General features: G+C 36.9%; 1 long non-coding RNA gene across 1 annotated transcript in view; it reads right to left on the bottom strand.

Moving 5' to 3' along the window:
• LOC134520894 (uncharacterized) overlaps positions 1–14,404 on the bottom strand; it is a 135,050-nt gene that overhangs the window by 22,467 nt on the left and 98,179 nt on the right. Inside the window, exon 3 of the long non-coding RNA XR_010072579.1 lies at positions 13,016–13,530. This is a non-coding gene — a long non-coding RNA (uncharacterized LOC134520894). The remainder of the gene's footprint in view (positions 1–13,015; positions 13,531–14,404) is intronic.

Below are 14,404 nucleotides of genomic sequence, written 5' to 3'. Positions count from 1 at the left end.
TGTGCCCCAGTTCTGGAATGCTTTTTAAAAGTCATTGATTTTTTTTTTTTTTAAAACTTTATTTTTCTAAAAAAGAGAGTAATTTAGTGTCTTCCAGTTTTCATTTGAAGATAAACTTCAAAATGAAAATTGATCACAGGGCTTGTAAGACTGCCAAGGTTAGTTTTCCTGAAAGTTATTGCTTATTCATGGTTTCTCTCACTCCCTGTTAACTTAGGATGCTTATTCTACTTTGGAGGATGGAGGTTAACAAATAATCATCAGTGGCTCTCCTCAGCATTTAAAGGTCATTTGTGAATGTCCAATTGGAATGATTGTAACTGAGATTAGTCCTCAGCTGATGAGAAATAAAATTAAAAGAGCAAGTTGTTCAGGAATATAAAGGAGACACACCAGAGATTTGCCTTGTTTCTACATAAAGCAGCACATACTCTCCTAAGCAACCATGTAGCGAATCTCTAAGAATTATTATAGTAAACAATAGCTTTTAGATCAATTCTGCTCTCATTCACAACCTACATTCAAGACCAGGGTTTGTTCTGCTGCTTTTAAAGTTGTTTTCTTTAGAAATGTTAAAGTGGCTGCACATACAAACCTCTCGAAAAGAAAGATTTGTATGAGTAATTCTAGTCGCAGACTTGGAAATTTCCCCCTATGAGGAAATGAGAATGCACATCATGTAATATATGACTACATTTATACACTATAGAGGCTGAACAACTAAGTTGTTAATTTTGTTAGTTTTTCTCTTGCTTCCATTTTTGTAGGGCAACAAATGCTCTGTCAGCCATTATCTTGAGAAAAATTGTAATTGATGGGTTCATTTTCATTTATGCCTAAGGAATTTTCACATTATTGTAAGCTTGAAAATATTAGATAATTAACATTGGTGATAAAACTGCATTCATACTGATTACCCTGTTCCGCGTATATGCTTAATTGTCAACATTGCAATAGCTTTAACTGCAAATAGACATCGTCCATTAGCCAACCAGACTGCTCAATGAGAAAAACACAGACATTTTAGCTGTTATTTGGGGGATGAGAAGAGCATAATTATCATTTAAATAGGCAGTTTTACCTTTCTTATCCACTTGGAATCCCCCCCAAAAATCCTCGTCTTCAACATTTGGGGACAGAGAAACAACATTGTTTACAACAACAGTGATACTGAAGTCTCCTAATGCACTGTCCATCCAGAACTGTCTTAGCGTTTTGCAAAGATAGAAAAGAAATATATTCATTTCCATTTTTGCAAAGGAGGAAACAAACACAGAGAGGAGAAACAATCTGCCAGGTGGCTGACAGTATATACCTTGAGTTACTGAACAAACCTCACTGAATGAGAGAAAACACACTCCCCAGATCCAAATGCAAAAGAAACGTTTCCTACATAGGTCATGTCTAATTTCAAGCAGAATAGGGAAATGGGGGTTGCACTGTTCCTTCTGCCTCAGATCTGTTGCTAATATCAAAGAAAAAGTAGCATCTCTAGCTCCCCGTGATCCCTTTGTGTGTAAATTTTCTGATTGGACTGGACATTCTTTTCTTCAATAAGGTGGGTGACAAATAAAGGGAATCTTCTGGCAGAGAGGCTGAAAAAGGAACTCCATCTTTGGTGCATGTTTCCATGGGTTCTCCTTCCGCTCAGTCTAATGCTGCCTGATTTTTGTCAGCACTTCTTCCTTCACTGTAGGGCCTCCTTCAAATCTCAGAAGCCTGATCTGACTCCAATGACCTCAACAGTCCCCACAGAAGCTGAATTAGTTTCCTAAGCGCAAAGCATTTTCACCCCAGTGCATTCAGTCCTAGTCCCTCTACAGGTTCAGTTTAATGACAGAATTATATTCCAAGCTATTGAGCATTTGTGTTCACTCAGTCTAGTGTTTCAGCCTGCTCTATCTATCACCGGTGTTATTTCCCTGGATGGTTGTTTCATATTTTATTAGAAATGACAGCTCTATTATTAACAAGAAAAAAAAATAGCATGAAAGAAAAATACAAGTACTAGCTTTAAAATCCAGGTGCTGAAGGATGTGAAAGTTTTATCTGGTGACACATAGGAAACGGCTGGATCTGTAAAATATTTTCTACTTGAATGGCTTATTAAAACTGACACTGGTACAACAATTACTACCAATTATTTTGTCAGAGTGCCTATTCCAATTCAAAGCAAGAAAGTTAGTAGCAAAAAAACATACCTAAAACCTAGAAGTAGCTAAAGACTATTTTACTAGGGGTCACTTGATTGCTCAAGAATTTCATAAGGATGTAGCAATAATTTTCTCTCCAAATTACTTGTTCAAACCCATACACGATACTAATCACAGAATTAAATTAAATATTAAATACAGTATTTTATGATAGCTTGTATGACATTAGTTCATAGGCCAGATTCTCTATTGGTCAGATGTCCCTATCAAAAAAGCATCGTTATAATCGTTACTTTACAGCAGATTATACTATCTACTTCCCAAGCCAAAAAGTAATCCTTTGGGAAACTGTGTGTAATAAGGTAGAAGCTCATTCTCCCAATCAGACTGTATATGTAATTAGTTTTTTTTTTCTTTTTATTAGAAGTCATATAAAGGGATTTACAATGTGTCTTCACTATAAAGTCAAATTGAACATAACCCTAAGTCAGTTTACACCTGCATGCAGAACTCTCACCTTTTAGTCAGAGATCCTCAGATCAAAGTGGTGCAGAAAATCCAAGCTTCTCTGCAGAATGAATGTGATGAGCATCTTTAGAGCATCATTAACCTCCTAATATCTCCCTCCCTTGTCCAGTACACATATACAATAACCACTCTTCTACACTCTGCAGAAGAATTAATCTCACAATTCAGTTTCTTACCGGACTTCCCAGGCTGGTATGTCTGATCCTAATATTTAATGATGTAGCATATGCATATCAAAATTAAACTACCTAGGATGCATTAGACAATTGCACTGGTGCTGTACTGCCTCCATGTATTAGCTCCAACAAATCATGGTACATTGAATTCTGAATAAATGCTTGGAAACCCTAGACAAATTAGAGTAGTTCCTTATGTTTTGCTTGGACAAAACATCTGTGCAGAAATGATGAGGATGTCCAGCAAAACTAAAGATATTGTACACTTATCGCACAGCAAAACTTACTTTCATAATGAAATGGGCATAATCATACATACCAAATTACTAATACTGACAGAGTTTCCCTTTGAGAAGGGCTCAGAATTAATCTTCACAATTCAGAAGAGTGTATTCACATAAGCTATATTAGCATAACTATAGCAATACAGCCATAACAATAGAATAAGGTCAACCTTTCCTTACCTAGTTAGCTAACAAGTAAGCTGTGTTAATGGGTGAGAAAGTACAACTAAAATGTAGCAATTCAAATGTTATTTTATACCCTGCCTTTTCTTACCTCAAAGAAAGGTAAGACAAGAGGAGAAATTTAAAAGCAGTTCACAGCCCTTTTAACCCAAGTGATGACACGTTTGAGTCACTCTGTTTTTCCTTTCAGTGACAAACAACATGCTATGGTTGGCAAGATGGGGTATATTTACATTGTAACTTTCCCAATTGCTTCCTAGATGCAAGGAATGAAGAAGGATCAGCCACCCTTACAAGCTGCATGATTTTAATTTAATTTACCAAGGCTTCTTCCATATATGTAAATATCCTTACTAATTCAGGCCTTCTAATAATACAGGGACTGTATTGGGGGTAAAAAACCCCTAACTCTTCTTATACCACAGATGGGTTCATAAGCAGTGAACCAAAAGTTTTATAACTATATGATCCACTGGCTAGTAAAGCCTTTGGTGCCAGAAGTTACATTTCATGCTTGGGTCAAGCCTGTTAAGTCTATTAAGGCCTCAGGTGCCTCCTGTATGGACCACCAGGGCCCAAAAGAAATATCAAAAGCTACTGACCTCAGGCTACTTCTGTGTTTAATACACATCTTACAGATATATGAATCTGAGAGCAGTTCTGCTCCTGGAGGGGAGGGATGAAAAAAAGGCAAAGACATTTCAAACTTGAACCAAACACAGAATAAAAAGTTACCTTCTTTGGATACACAGGAACTTGAAGCAATACATTTTTACAACTCCCATTCACGGAATTTAAAGCCAGATGAAACCATTAGATCATACATGCTGACCTCGTGTGTATCACAGACCATTAAATCTCACCCAGTGATTCCTGCACTGAGCCAAATAACTTGTGATTAAAGCAAGATTTCCAGTCTCGCTTTGGAAATATCAATGGAGAATCCACCACACCCCAGAGCTTCTACAGCCTGTTCCAAAGGTTAATAGCGTCCTCCCTCTTATATATATTATATTTAGCATCCAACCTGAATCTGTCTAGTTTCAGCTCTCAATCACTCATTGTTTCATCATTTTCTACCAGATAATAACAATTTTTCACTCATGGAGAAATTACATAGTGTAACTAAGGTATCTCAAGATTAAATCTCTAACAGTGTAGCATTTTCTCCATTCCTCAAATTGTTTTAACTGTTTTAACGTTACCATAACCTTTTACTATGACCAGAATGGAGCACATTTTCTAATACTATTTGTAGAATAAGTCGTTCTATTTGCCTCTCTACCTAAAAATGGTCACAGTGGAACAAGCTTGAATTATGACAAAAGCGTGCAGCCAAAGATCATATTATATACATATGCTTCTGAATTGTTACATATGCGCTAAACAAGAGATTTAGTTATTTGAGACTTTGATTACATCAACCTGTGAATGTAATTTTACATGTAGTGAATAGGAACGTACATGTTCCTCAGATGCTACAGACTAGCTGAAACCAGTTTCATGAAGTCAAATAAGAAAAATGGTACTTGATTAGGAACAAGAAAAGTAGAAAACAAGCTACAGCTAAGAAAGAAACCCACAGAGGAGCAAAGGAAATTCTAGAGAGAAGGGAACAACCAAGCCAAGGAACAAAACAAAAAAGCCCGAGAACCATTTTTAAGGACAGGGCTTAAGAAGGACAGTAAATTAAGGCCATAATCTCATTAGTATTCAACAGTTCTGCTTGCTCTTAGGAATGTCCTCAAGACTCAAGATCAAACAAACAACAATCTGCAGGCACACAATGAATGCACAGATGTTTACCTTGACCACAAAGCAACTACCATGAGTGACATACTAATATTTTAAAATGCGTCTGATGCCAATCAAAAATATAATTTAACAGGTCCAGATTGTACTTTTATAAATAGTATCATCTGAAATTTTTCGTGAAAGAAGATGAGAAACAATGGAAACTTATTTCAAAGCAGAAAATCAAATAAATGATAAATGCACTGTTACGAAATATCAACCAGGTTTCATTCACATAGGATAAGCTTGGAAAGCCTTAAAAAGTCAAGTGGCATTCTAGAGAAACAGACTTAAATTTTCGGATACAGGACAGTTGGGACCAGGTTGTTGCCACAGCTAAAGTAAACAGTCTGAATTAATTGCTTCTGGGAGCCTCATTTAGATCATCCTCCAGCCTATTTAGAAACCTGCACCCTGCAAACTGCAAGTAAAATTAATTTAAGTATGAATAAGAGTAACAGACAACATTAGATGGAACATGACAACAAAACATAAAACATATTTTCCAAAGAAATAAATATGTTATTACAAACCAGGAACAAGTTAACAGACCTTAGTACTTCACCAATACATCCAAAATTTCAAAACTTGCCTAAATGGATATTTTTCAAGTGAATATTATGGAAAAACAAGCCATTCCTACTCAGCAATGCAAAACTCGATAGGGCAGCAAACCTATCCATTTTTTAACTTACATCTGCATTTCTTTCTTCCCTTTATTTCGAATTCTGCATTTATGTCATAACAGTCCTTCAGTGAGCAGTTTGATGCAACACCAAGTATTGTTACTCTGCCATTCAAAAGCTAGAAGCTTCCCACTGTACACCGACTGATAAATACTAAGGCTGCGAACATCTACATTCATTTGCATCACAACAGAAGCATATTTTTCTAAAGAGAAAATGGTTATTTGGATTTGGAGGGCAGAATGACTATAAAATTGGTAAACTTATTGGGATCTTTTCTAGGATTCCTTAAACCTATAGCATAATTTCTATATATGTCTATATGGCTTTATCTTAGATTTTAACTCACTTGGAACTCTGCCACCATCCGTTAAAATGAGTCTTCTAAAGCAAAAGGTGATGGCAGAAGAACTTACTGCTGATTGAATCTCCGATTAACCATTCTCCCAGCGGGTGCAGTTAGGAGCACTTCCGAGATATTCTTGTGCACATTAGGATTTCTCAGGCCTGAAAGTTCAATGCAAAAAGAAGTGGTATGTTCTCATGCCTCAACCCCTAATTTAGTTTGCATATGAATGCAAGTCGCCTGTTTGGAAATTTAAAGTAACAATCTAGTGACTAATGTATGCGGAAGAAATTGAAAGCACTAACTGACTCCTGTAGATCAGGATTTCAAAAGCATTTTTAGAAGACTGCAGCTAACAAAATCCAACTACCCAGGCATTTGGTAAAAGCAACATTAGTCCAAGTTGCCGGTGTGCATCATTCTTAGGAAATGCTACATGTGCTGTGTACGCCAGGCATCCTGGAGCAGCCTCAGCCTTTGGCAGGCCTTGCCGTCTTTCCGGAGGATACAAACCACCAAGTATTTAGAAGCATTCATTAACCTTAAGTGTCTTGTTTATTGGTTGCTCAAGTCAGGATATCTTGTAACTAATTTCCTGAAGTGCCTCAGACCTTCTCTCTTCACCAATAGTAAAGAATTGCCTGTGACACTGATTACAAAACCTCTCCGATCTTGCTAAGTTCCCTCAAAGATCCTATGCTATCCAGTGTCACCCAGAGTGACACTCTTCTGTGAGAAGTCTGAGGGAGACTTTGTGCTGGATATTAAGGCTTGATCCTCACAGATTTTGTCCTCCAAGAAGTTTTCTTAAGAATGCAGTTCCTCAGCTTGTGAACAGAACTGCTCTTTCAGGTGTATCTGGAGCAAAAGAACTTCCTTCCAGCTTGCAGCAGAACAACTTTCTGATTTAGTTCAGGTTAGGCCAGCCAGTTTATCAAAGAGGTTAAAGTCCCCGCATCTGCTAAGTTTACTCTCGTGGGAACATTATGGAGTAACAACCATACAAAGATTTACAGGCAATTTTGAAGAGACAGCAGAAGCAGAGGGTTGCAATAACTTTCTTCTCCACCTTGTTCTTTGAGTGCACCACTGAAGGTGGTTTGAGCTAATGAAGTTGGCACTGATTACAGCTGATTAAGGCACTTTCCCCACCTGTGCCATGAAAACAAATATATTCAACTACTCCAGGCAGACCTGGACAAAGATGTGTGCCTGCAGCCTTATTGAAGAATAACTGTATCTGCACATCCTGCCATGATGGTTGGAATTTATACCTACTGGACACTGTAATGTGATTTCTGTGGCTTCTCCGCTGGTCCTGGGCACTTGCCATGCTAGAAGAGTATAGACTCCCTCCCTGCTGCCTTACAGCACATACCCTCATGCTGCAAAGCTCCTGTCCTCACATCTTTCCAGAGCAACCTACCGTAGGACCTTGACAGTACTGAATTTGAATAGTCTCCTGATGAGCTGTCGATATTCTTTGGAGAAAAAGATGGATTTGCGACAGTACATTGAAATATAAGCTTTAATAAAGAAAACAGTAATTGTGTGCCTATAATTTCACTGATTACAGAACACAGCTTGCAGCTCTCTAAATTACAGTTTACAGAGATGGTATCCTGAATCTTTTAATCTCCGTGCTTCTTTCTAAACATCCATTCATATGACTTCTCCCTCCACAGTAGAATATGAATTTTGCTGTACTGTTTTTTTATAATCTGAGAGAAGCTGTACTATAGCCTTTAAGTAAACAGAAAATTATTTTTCATTAAAAGGCACATTCTTAGGGTAGATCACTCTCTATGGGAGCCTCAGCCAGTTTCAGTCTTTCCGAGCCATATACTGTTCTACTATCTTTGATTTAGTCAGGTGAATCTCATGAATCTAATAAGTATCCTGCAATCTAATAAGTAAGTATCACACAAAAATATTTGGTGCCTTGCAACAGCGTAAATTTAATAACAGTATTGTCCAATTATGAATTAAGAAGAAACTAGCAAAGAGGTGACTAACTGTGCATTTGGCCACATCAAAAACCACAGTCAAGGAATGTTAAAAACACAGCTAAGGAATCCAGCCTGTATTTCCTTATTCAAAATATGAAATACAGTACTGTTCTAAGGTTATTTAATGCATGCTGTTGATACAAATATCATTCTTCTACAAATCTATTTGCTCTACAAAGAGACAAGGCAGCAGTATTAAGAAGAAAACCCTTGTCTTTCATTTGAAACTAGAATGTAGAAATCAAAGCAAACACTTTCTGAGTTCTGATAGTTACTTTTTTTGTGTGTTTCTTTTTAAAATCCCATCCCTTCTTTGGGTGGATGAGAGCCCTTTCCCTGCCTGGAAAGACTTTTATCAGGAAATACAGACTAAATATTCCATGCTTCACTCATCACTTGTGGTAGCCAAATAAATTACAAAGTGACATCAATCCAAAGAGCTTGCAAAAAATGAATGCTTTGCTAGAAATTCTTTGTCTCTTAAGGCAAAATTTCTTTCTTGCTTCTCATTTTAAGTAATTACCATGATTACAGATATTGCATTTTCTCCTAACCATAAAGCAATGCTACTACTAAAAGATGTGGTTGTGTCTTCCTTCTACCATTTATTCTGCCTCTGCATTGATCCCTCTTTTCCCCCATTAAAAAAAAAACAAAACCAAACAAACCAGAAACAAACAAAAAAAACCAAAAACAAACAAAACAAAAAAAAAACAACACAAAACAAAAAGAAAACCCTGAAACCTCCAAAAAACCTTTATGTAACAAGACAAATCAAAATAAAATTCAGAAACTTTTCCGTATGTGCCTTTCTTGAGGCACATACTCACTCTCAAATGTCATGGGTTAGAGATAGCCAGCTTCCTCCCACCTCATCAAGATTCTGGATTGAGCTGCTTGCAGTGCCTCACGGAGAGTAACACTTCAGTAAGTACCTTTAGTACCTTTTAGTATGTTTTCTGCCATTTTTTTTAGGCAATTTTCTTAACAGCTTCTACGAACTGTTACAGACCCCTGCCAAATGTACTAACTGACACAGTGACCTTTTTTCCCTTGGGGAAAAAAAAAAAATAAATTATCGAGCCTCCCTACAAAGGAAAAATAGTTTATAGTGAGAGATGTTTGTATTTGAACAGGAGACCATCTCCATTAAATGACTTCCTGGATTTGTGCTATCATATTTCTGAATTCTGACACAAAGACAAAAAAATAAAAAGCTTTTACTGTCCAACGTGAAACAGAAATATGACTTAGATTCCAAAACCACGCTTATTTACTCATTTCTTAGTTATATAGGCAGATACCTGAAATGATCATACATCAATTTACGGTAGACACTATTGGTCATAGGAAAAGAGATGCTTTCTTACAGGTCTCAAGTCCTGTATTTTCGTTTCAGGCAACAAGTCACATGTTCAGACTCGTCGCCTAGCTGAAGACCTTCTGGAGATTAGCAGGAGAGCTTTTACAAGGTACAGCACCTAAAACTTTTTTCAAGATCTTTTCTTTCAGCAGGAAATTCGTCATCCCGACTCTCTTCAGCAAGATTTCCTCTTAAAATCCATTCTATCAGAGCTCCCTAGATAACAAAGTTCAATTAAGTTTAGATGTATTGCTTCAATTTTAAGGCTTGTTCAATCTCTAGGCTCAATTAAGCCCTTAGTCTTTCCACCAAGAATCTTTTTAGAGTTTTCAAATTATTTTATCATAGTTTCCTAAATACATCCCCAAACTACACTCATTACAACATGAAAACCAAATAAGGAGAAGATTTTAACAAAACATAACAAAAAAAAAGCTTACATGCTGGTAAATTACCCCATCCTAAGCAGTCCCACACACCAGAGACACAATCAGACAGGACAGACAGATAGCCCTTGCTATCTGTCTTTCCTAGGGCTCTCTTTACTTCCTACACAGAGGCAGAACCACTCCCACCACCCATCTGCTGATTAAACACACTCATTAACTCAGCGTCTGTAGCTTGTTAACACAGCTCCTGCTACAACGACAAAGCAGGTTCTCACTCTGAACTACCCAAGATTTTAACTTTCTCGCTCATTCAATCATTGGCTCAAGCCAATGATTCAGGCAGAAGAAATATCAGCAGATGTAGAAAATTCCATGGTGTCACTTAACTAAAGCAACTGATCTACAACATTTCAGGAATCTCTTCGAAAATACAAATCAGATTGGTACAATGTTCTACTCTTATTATACTGTTTATGGCTTGAGAAAACGAAAAAAACCCAAACAACTCTTTTATGACGTGGGTTTTCTTAATAAAAAAGTGTGTGTTTATCCAAGCAGATGTTTTTCAGTGAACCAAGCTGTTGCACAAACTTAGAACAGCTGCATAAACTTAAAACAGTTATTTTAATAAATTTAAATAATAAAATTAAAATAGTAATTAATATTAAAATACATTTTGAGGATAAACAACTCGTGAACAAAATAACAGCTTTGTTCTGAAAGTGTTAAAACATGGTGTAGACTGCAGGCCTAAGAAAAAAAAAAAAAAGGTTGACCTCTAAAAAAGTAGATATGCCTGAGAGTAACTGAGAGCTTAATAACATGACATTTGGAATATCCACCCTTTGAGGGGGACCAGTTTCTGCATGTGATACTTAGGGTGCAAAGAATTAAGTCGGACATAAGCAATCTCATGCTGTCCTGCTCTACGAAGGGCAATGTCACTCACTCAGAACAATTATTAAGAGAACAGCTCCTATTTCAAACTTATACACTCTACAGAATTTTTAAATTAAACACCTCAGGTTTTAAAAAAACAGCCCAAAATCCCTGTTATTAATTTTATACACTGATTCTTTTTATATGCATGAATTTTCATAAGTATTATTATATGAATCTATAAGTATTTTCACAGTTATATGAAAATAAAGGGAAAAATGCACAGTACTTTTTGGGAGTAGAAGTTAATAAGTGTAAACCAATGGTATGAAATAGAAGTAAAATAAAAGTGTATCCAGAGGTCCTCAAGACCTAGAGAATTCTATACAGATATAATATATATTTATACATGTATGAACTATGGCAGGGATATAATTTTAAATTGTGTTTTTTTCAGAAACATCCCATTTTCTAAACTTTTAGTTATATCTATGTTCTTCATTAGCTGGAAAACTGGGGAGACCCAGAAAATACCTATTTTGCAGGATGCATTTCCACAGAACACTTGCCAAATCAAATTAACAACTGTTTGATATATTTCATTGTCTAATTTGTTCAGTTTCTGTGAGAGTAGGGACAATTATGCAGTAGCCTCTGACACTTCTTGCTTTTTATGTGTGGCTTTGTCAATCCTATAACTTCCTACCCTAACAGACAACTTTAACACACCTGAACAACCCAACAGATAAAGGTAGGGTCCAAACACAACCTTAAAATAACTGACTTAGTAGTGTTACACCACTTGGGATAATTATTCCACAACAATCCCTATGTGTCCCTTCTAGAAACTTAAATTAAATCCTTTTTCTGAAAGGAAAGAAGACATTATTATATTTCAGTTTGTCCTGGAGATAGTTGTCCCTGGTAATATGCAGGAGATGCTCCAGGATTTTAAAAGAAAGTAAAGTATTAATGCAACCTTTAAATCAGACAAATCCTCAAATCTAAAAGAATAAAAGATCATTTATTTTATATCACTAAGATAAAGCTACCTATTGTCAGTTATCTTTAAAATAAAATACATCCATCACAGTGAAGTGTTTAGTATGAAACTAATTCCAGAATTCCTCATATTGCAGTTATGTGGCTAGGAAACTGCTCGGTTATTCAAATTGTATGGGAATAACTTGCAAAAGCTGTTGTTTACAGATTAGGCACTTGCCGAAATAGGCATTTGTTTCTGTCAGGGTATCATAATTGTCTCATTGAATAATATGCCAAAACACAGACAAATGGCACACAGAAGAGGCAACATAAAGTCCCCCTCATTTGCAGTGGCTGCACCTATATTCAATAAAATGCACTCACATTGACGTTTTAGAGACTACAGCCTGACATTAACTTACCTTGAAATATCTGCACATTAAGTTGCTCTTGTACATTAAAATTAGCCATGGAAACTTTTACACCTACAAAAGATGTTTCTCAAAGTTTGAAAAAAAATTATGAAGTTTGCAAGAGGCCTACAGTGTTGTTTTTTTTAAAGTAGAACTACTATTATTATTACGTTTACATTTGCCTTTAGGTTTCCTCATCTCTCACTTTCAAAGTGTTAGAACTCATTTCCCTCCACACCTACTGCCTGTGTTACAAGGCCTCTAGTTCTCATTGCTGTCACTCAGGTGTGCCATCCTTGCTCCTCTGCACAATCAGTAGGCCACAGAGAGCAGAAGAACATTTACTGCAGCATCAGTATCAGATTCATGTAGATTTGGGGATTTAATTTTCTTCCTGGATTTTTTTTTAAAAGTGTTTTACTTGCAAAAAACTTCACTTAGCCTTTCGGTGTCCTAGATACCTTCCCATAAAGGTGTGGGAAGCAGAAGAAAGAAAACATTTTAGTAAGATAAGATTCTTAAAGAGCCCTTGGTATTTTCCTACAGTGATTGATCCACCAAGGATCAATCAGAAATACAAATACAGTATTTCCAAATAAGCTGCTCTTTGCCCTAAGTCCCCACAGCTGGTAGCTGTCTTGACAAGCACATGGCAGGGGCATAGCTAGAAGAAGCCTCTGAACAAGCCCCTCATATGCCTTCTGCCCTAAATCAGACCTAATTTTTCCCTGAGAAGACAGAATTTCTCTTTGAATTACAGTCACTCACCAGAAGAGTTCTGAATATAGAAATGTCCATAAAACAATAGAAACATTAAGCAGTACTTACTGAACTGATGTTCCAGCTACTTGAAGTCGTCTGTTGTGAGGACAACCCTGGACCCACTGCTAAACAGGTCTTTTGAATTTCATTCCCAGAATATCCAGAGGAACAGCATCCTGTGCAGATTTGTCTAACAACCCAGTTTTTGCAAGGGTCATCACCAAAGTCATATTCTAGGGCTTCTCAACTTTGGGGTTTTTTTCCATTTCCTTGTACCTAAAATTCGCCTTCTTTGTAAACAGGATTGCGGCAGGCAGGCAACTCTGTACGTGGGGCTCTAACCAAGAGTATCTGAAGCCCCGACAAGAAATGTCTAGCTCTTCACAGCAGAAAAATATAGGTAGAAAATTCCCAGACCTCTGGATCATATTCATCTCATCTTATCAATGCAATATATTCCAGTGTGTCTGCAGGTGAGAAAACTGCAGTTGCTGAATCACATGCCTTGCAGTGCTTGCTCGAAGTACTTCTCCAGGATGCAGCTGTGCCCGTCTGGCTGACATTGGGATGATAGTGCAGAACTGAAAAGCAAAGATGGATAACAATCCTTAGCAGGACCACTGCTGGCAGTGAAACAGGTAGGATAGACTACAGGCAAGATGGCAAACACAGAAAGGTGGAATTATAGGATCAGCTGTGCAGGAGTTCTGGAGTCACGTCCCACAACCTACAGCTATGCTGCAATGAGGCTGCAAACTGCAACGAGGTAGAAAAGCAGATGATGAGTGACACAATTACACAACCAGAAATTGTGCAGGGCTTATAGGCCCATGCTGTGGGCCTTATTGGTATGAAAGGATATCATGTACAAACCTGAACAAGTACTTAATGAATGCTGTAAGCTTATTTCCTAAAGAACAACCAGGAGTAGAGATCAGTCAGTCTGATGCTCTTGAGCAGATACTGCTGTGTTTATGCACCTTCAGACTAGTGTGAGCATGAACAGGAATCATACAAAGAAGCCAATAGTGTCACAAGACTTGTCTAGAGTACAAGTTTTTATACATACCCAGTATACATCTGTATAGTATTACCTATATTGTTATTTCCCTACATCCTTCCTTATGTCACCTAGATGTAATTTATTACTTTACCTTCTACTTCTAGAGGGCTCAACAGCATCATTTAAATGATGTGGCATTGTTATAGTTTAGAACTGTCTAAGTACCAGATTAATTACTAACAAATAGCTCTATGATTCCCACTATAATCTATTTGATGTAGCAAAATAATGAATACGTAATTCTGCAGACACTTCTTATTGTTAGAAGTCTAACTCAAGCTGAATTGATACGTTCTAATGGTTTCATACACGTGTCAGTAGAGCTTAGCTTGAAAAACATTATTATCTTTATTAACACTTGCTAAGATTTTGCTTGTAGGACAGATCTGCTG

Source organism: Chroicocephalus ridibundus, chromosome 9 (assembly GCF_963924245.1).
Source record: "Chroicocephalus ridibundus chromosome 9, bChrRid1.1, whole genome shotgun sequence".
Taxonomy (NCBI): Eukaryota; Metazoa; Chordata; class Aves; order Charadriiformes; family Laridae; genus Chroicocephalus; species Chroicocephalus ridibundus.
Note: the sequence above shows the minus strand (reverse complement) of the source record. Positions and strands in the feature narration are given on the sequence as shown.